The 6,625-nt window shown below is 27.9% G+C and overlaps 1 pseudogene; it reads left to right on the forward strand.

Moving 5' to 3' along the window:
- Positions 1 to 3,779: 3,779 nt before the first annotated feature.
- On the forward strand, positions 3,780 to 5,646 carry LOC102587944 (3-oxo-Delta(4,5)-steroid 5-beta-reductase-like; annotated as a pseudogene).
- The last annotated feature ends 979 nt before the right edge of the window (positions 5,647 to 6,625 follow it).

Consider the following 6,625-nt stretch of genomic DNA (forward strand, 5'->3'; position numbering starts at 1 on the left):
TCTATATTTTCCTATATAAACTAATTTTCCATCAAAAATTGTATTTTATTCTCTACATATAAAAATATATAAAAAAAAATGAAAGATAAAGTATTTAAAATTAGTTTACAGATAAAGATAAATTTTACTAATATAATTAATTTTTAAAATTTTGAATTTGAATGGGAAGTTACCATTGATCTTATAAAATTTGAATCGAAAACTAACTCTATACTAGATAAAGCCAAATTTCAATAGCATTCATCATTTTGTAGAAATCATCTTATATAAATATTTAGAAAAAAGAATTAAAAAAAATAATGGCATATAGAATCTACAGACATTTAGATATCAAATAAGAGAAAATTTATGAGTAATATTATAAATAAAAATTGTGTAAGATATCAGGAGATGGGGAATGAAAAAGTTAGGCATGGTTTTTCACTGCAATTCATTTTCTTTCTAAAAAAGATGCAGTTACTTTTGAAAAAAAGAAGATTTACTCTTTAAAACTAGTATATGTTCCCATGCGTTGCGCGGATAATTAATTTCATAAAATATAAAATAGTTCAAATATTTATATGTCTTTGTCCTCAGGGGCGGCTCAAGCATATTAGTGGCCTAAAGCAAAAATCAAACTGGGCCTTAAACTTAAATTGTTAATAACTTTTATATAATTGATTTGTTCTAGTTTTCAATTGATAATATAACCATTCTTATTTTAAATTATTTGTCATGAGATATTAGTACTCCAAATATGTCAAATTTCTTCTAATAATTCCTTCATTTTTTCATGAAAATTTACTTTTTCTACAAATAGTATTCAATATTTGTTAAAAATATAAATAACTTATAACCTATTATTATTAAAAAATGAGGCCCCCTTAAAATTTCGGGGCCTAAGGCACATGTCTTTTTTTTAACACTATCGAGCCGCCCCTGTAATTGTCCTTTTTAATATTTTTATGTTGTATTAATAAATTAAAATATTTTATAGAAAATAATATTAATTACTTATTTAAGCTAAGAGCAAATGGAGATAGTATAAACTACTTATTGGTATAAACTAACGAACTATAATTACATACTTTATTTATTTATAACTTTCTTTTCAAAATATATGCATTTATTTGTCATTTTATCCTTGTTTTGATAAAAAAAATTTAAAATATATTATGAATTGATGAACGATTCTTTAACATGTAAATATGTTATTATCTTTTCAAATCAATATTCAAAAAAATCAATACTATCAATTTACATTTGGACCCAAAAAATGTTAGTTAAAAATATTATTACTATAACAAAATTAGTATAATTCCACAAAATAGGATTCGGAGACGATAGAATATACATAAATCTTACTACTATCTTAGTTAAAAATATCATTAAAAAAATGACCACACTTTTATTTTTGCATCAACTATAAAATCTAAAATAATAGATGATGACTTAAAATAATGTTATACATAAGCGAAATAAATACATAAATCATCCAAAAAACTGGACAAAATTTGAATAAAATTTGAAGGAAAAAACCTGAAAATAAGACTGAAAGAGGAATGGATGTTTGTACATCATTATATAGTAATTTCGGTAGGCTTTTGTAGAGGAAGTGGGTGGGGTTGGTTTAGAAGAAGTGGGGTAGTTTATTTATAGGATAATTGTAATGCATAAGAATTCATTCATTATGAGAAGTTAATAAACCGTTGATAAGAAGTTGTCATCAATTTGAAATTCAAAAATCATCAATCAGATAAGGATTAGGACCAATTCAAATTAAAAATAAAAAAATATAGTTTTTGTATATTTTTAATATTTTCGAATTTTTTTAAAGAAATTTTATATTGAAAATTGCTACAGGAAAAAGAAGGAAAAACAATTTTATGTGTGACTGTCATTTGGAACATTTCTGAAAAGAATATTATTATTATTATTATTATTAGTTAAGTTTGTAATTTTTATTTTTATTTTTAGATTTTATAATAATTTTATATTTGAAATTATTCCTTAAAATTATCCACTAATTGAATTGTTCCTTAAAATTATCCACTGACTAACGTGGAACAGTTCTTTGTTTTTTTTTTTAATTATTTATTTTTAAAATTAATAATCACATTCATGTTTTGCTATGTTTATTTTTTGTTTTTCAGATTTAGATAATTAAATTTTTTAGTTATTATCTTATATAAATTTTGAAAATTATAAAATGATTATAGCACGTTAATTTTAAGTAATTCTTTAGTAAATAAATTTAATATTTTAATTTTGAATTTAAGATAATTACAAATAGTTGATTTTATTATTTAATCCTATTACATGTAATTAATATTTTTTAATTATTTAAAAATCATGTTTTTTGTGGTGCTGGCATGTGTCGTTCTAATTCTAATTATTGACATGTGTCTATATTTATTTATTTATTTATTGATTATTAATTATTTAAAATACTGAAAATTTGTGGTGTTGACACGTGTCATTTTTTCTTTTCCTTTTATATATAGATAGATTGTTTCCTTAAATAAAGGATTTTAAGTTCAGTTTTCTCCTCTTAATGTTTAGGAATCAATCACGTACAAAATTTATCCCTCTCAATTAAAATTTGAATAAATAGATAACTGATTAAAAAACCGTATGAATAGTTAGCAATTTTATTACTATTTTCAGATTTTAAATTGATTTTAATAATTAATAATTTATAAATTCTAGAAAATTTAAGGTGCTGACATGTGACACTTTTTCTTCTCCTATTATATATAGATAGATTTTTCATTTTGTATCATATGTTGTTATCAATTAAGTACCTCTTGTGTCCAATCCAAAATCAATTAAATGTATAAAAGAATTATTCTAATAGTTTGTTTAGTCAACTTTATTAAAAATGTTTATTTCAGAAAAATCAAGGGATGAAAGAGTTGCAAATTTTTACTTTTTATTTTAATTGTCTTTTGTCATAACTTGTAAGTAAACTAAAATGTAAATGCATCTATATCAAATTTGAATAGGATTTTTTTTTATTTGTTTAAAATTTTAAACATTTATTATTTAAATAGTATTCATGAATATAAATAGTATAAAGTAATTTAGTCACTAATAATACGCTTAAGCTTTCTAGAAATAGGTAACCATTAGGATGAATATATGACCCGTTAAAAATATTTTTTTCGATTAAGAATGTGGCTACACATCTTTTTCTTGAGACATTAAAATAAACTCAAGGATGCAGTGACGCACCTTGTCTAATAATATAATTAACTTTCATTAATTTAAAGTAGAGACTTGTTTTATTTAAAAAAAGATTATTATATTAAAAAAATAAGTTTATTAAGTGTGATGGAAAGAAGACTGTCTATAAATGTCAAGACCAAGAATGTGGTTACATATCTAGGTCGAGACCAAATAAAGTTTCAACAAAAAAAAAATGCGAACAAGTCATGACTTTAAATAATATATCCAAAAATATTTTGAAATAAATATAAGTCAATAAAAGCGACTGTGCTAGAACCACGAGACTTGAGGGATGCCTCATACCTTCCCCTCAGTCAACATAATTCCTTACTCAAATTTCTATTTCGCCGACCTAATAAAGAGTCATTTTCTATTGATTATGGATTAAACAAATGTGACTTGGAACATCATAAATCAAATCCAAGTGACGACTCTGAAAAAATAAAAATAATCCCTAATCAATAACGTCACTTAAATTGAAAAACCCTTCCGCCGTGCGAAAAAGGGGTGTGACAACTATCTAAGAAATTTACTCTTCAATAATCCAACTAATGTAATTCTTAATGACCCAGAAAAAGTGGAAGAAAATCATGTTCCACAAAATTGTCAAAGTGTTGCTCTAATCATCGGAGTGACTGGCATCGTCGGCAATAGTCTCGCCGAGATCCTCCCTCGCCCCGACAGTCCTGGTGGTCCGTGGAAGGTCTATGGTGTTGCACGCCGCCTTAGGCCGTCGTGAAATGTCGACCATCCTATTGAGTATATCCAGTGTGACATATCAAGTACAGAAGAAACTCAATCTAGACTCACTCTTCTTACTGATGTCACTCACGTTTTACTTGGGCGAATCGACCAACAGAGGTTGAAAACTGTGAAATCAATGGGAAAATGCTTCAAAATGTGCTCGATGCTATTATCCCCAATAACCCCAATTTGTCCCATATCTGCTTGCAAACGGGTCGTAAACACTATATTGGTTCATTTGAATTGTTTGGAAAGTAGTCCATGATACCCATATCACGAGGGTTTGCCCCGTTTATCCGCACCCAATTTCTACTACACGCTTGAGGATATCTTGTTCGAGGAGGTGAAGAAAAAAGAAGGATTAACATGGTCAATTCATAGGCCTGGCCTGATTTTTGGATTTTCACCATATAGTTTGATGAACATTATTGGAACTCTTTGTGTTTATGCAGCTATATGTAAACACGAGGGTTTACCGTTGAGATTTCCAGGCTCTAAATCAGCGTGGGACTGGTATTATGATTGTTCAGATGCAAATTTGATTGCGGAGCATCAAATATGGGCATCAGTGGATCCAAACGCAAAGAATGAAGCATTTAATGTAAGCAATGGGGATGTGTTCAAGTGGAAGCATTTGTGGAAGGGTTTAGCTGAGGAGTTTGAAGTGGAAATTGAAGAATTTGATGAAAATAAGAGATGGGCACTTGAGGAGATGATGAAAGACAAAGGACAAATTTGGGATGAGATTGTGAAGGAGAATGGATTGGTAGAAAGTGTTAGTGAAAAACTTACAAGATAACAAAAAAATACAAGATTACAATTGAAATAAAATGAAGAAACAGAAATTTCTTCAGACTGAGGCGCGGATATCTCGCTCTCTTTAAGGAGATTCAAACCCACTGCAGCAAATGTTTTCACCGGTCCAGCAGTAGTCCTCTTGACTTGTCCCCTCCAGGATACAACAGCCTTCACAAAGTATAACTCAATAACTCTGGACAAGAGTTGAGTCCAAAGCTCCACAAAAAAGAACACCTCCCTTCAACTAATAAGAACTCTCTTTTTGACAAACTTTTTCCTCTCTATCTTTCACTCTATATTTTTCTTATATGTTGTGTGTCACAAACCAAATGAAGACCACCACTATTTATACTAGAAGAAGTCTTCCTAGCAATGAATAGAAAGATAATGGGGTAGTAAATAGTGAAGATAATGGCCTTAGGAGTTACATAGGTTACAAGGTATAATGAAGAATAACTAGTGAAATAATGTATGAAAGGTTACAAAAGTTTTAATGGACACTGAAACTTTCCTTGGCTTAATGGTCAAAAACCATCCGTTAGTGTTGACAAGCTGCAACAGTAACAAATATTGTAACTCCAAAATGGAGTAATGCACTAGTGAGTAATGTAGCAATCAATATTGCCATTAACATCTGCAGCCCATGAGAAGTCAACCAAACGGCAGTACCTATGACTATGTGGCAATACATTCTTAAAATATTAAAATGCCATACTAACAGAAAGTAAATTGGAGGAGATTGGAGGTTGGTGGTTTGTTGATCTTGTTCTTAGTGGAGAGTATCCATTGGATACTATGAACAAGAGCAAGGAACATGGTTTGTTGGGTTTTGGAAACTCCAAAAATGCCTTCATTTCATGGATTAATAAGATCAATGCCTGCAAAATTGTTCCTTAATTAGTTTGATATGTGTGAAAATAATGTTTAAGTTAAGAAAGGGTTGACTTAGTAAGTCAGATCCCTCATGTTTCCTTAATTAGTCTCATGGATGGTGGTTGTTATCTGCTGTATTGTATTATCAGTTTAAATATGGATTAATTACTTGAGTGGATCATTTTTAAAAAATAATTACTTATTTTAGATATACTCTTTAATAATTATCATTTATATCAATATATAACAATACTATATATTTTATTAGATTTTTCTCTCTCCCCTCTTTCTCTTTTTCCTCTCTCAGCTTTTTAATTTTTCTCTCTTTCTCGCTCCTTTCTTTTTGTTGCTCTTTCTCTTTTACTTTCTTTTTGCTGCTATTTCTCTCTTTCTGTTGCTTTTCTTTCCCTTTTGTTTCTCTCTCTACTTTCTTTCGTAGAGTAGTCAATGATTCGTAGAATAAAATTTGTATCAATAATTAATTTAATTAAACAAATAATTTAATCGTAACAAATGAAGAGAAATAATAAATTGCAAAATGAATTAAACTTGAATTAAAAATGTATTACACACATATTAAAGTTGAATTAGAAGAGAATTAAAACATGAATCCAAAATAGTAGACAAACGAAAGAGCAATTCTATGATCTGTAAACTGAATGAATTTGTATCAATAATGAATTTAACAAGTAATTGAATCGTAACAAATCAACCAATAAATTGCAAAATGAATTAAAATTGTATTTAAAAGTGTATTGCACAAATATTAAAGTTGCATTGGAAGAGAGAATTAAGCATGAAAAAAATAACGTAACCTGAAAGACCAGAGAACGATCTATAGAGTAAATTAAACTTGTATTAATAATGAATTAAACAAGTAATCCAATAGTAACAAATAAATCAAAAAATTGCAAAATAAATTAAATTGCTTTAAAATTGTATTACACAATATTAAAGTTGAATTAGAAGAGAGAATTAAGAATGAATGAAAAACGTAACTAAC

The sequence above is a fragment of the Solanum tuberosum genome, unplaced genomic scaffold (genome assembly GCF_000226075.1).
Source record: "Solanum tuberosum cultivar DM 1-3 516 R44 unplaced genomic scaffold, SolTub_3.0 scf00165, whole genome shotgun sequence".
NCBI classification, from domain to species: domain Eukaryota; kingdom Viridiplantae; phylum Streptophyta; class Magnoliopsida; order Solanales; family Solanaceae; genus Solanum; species Solanum tuberosum.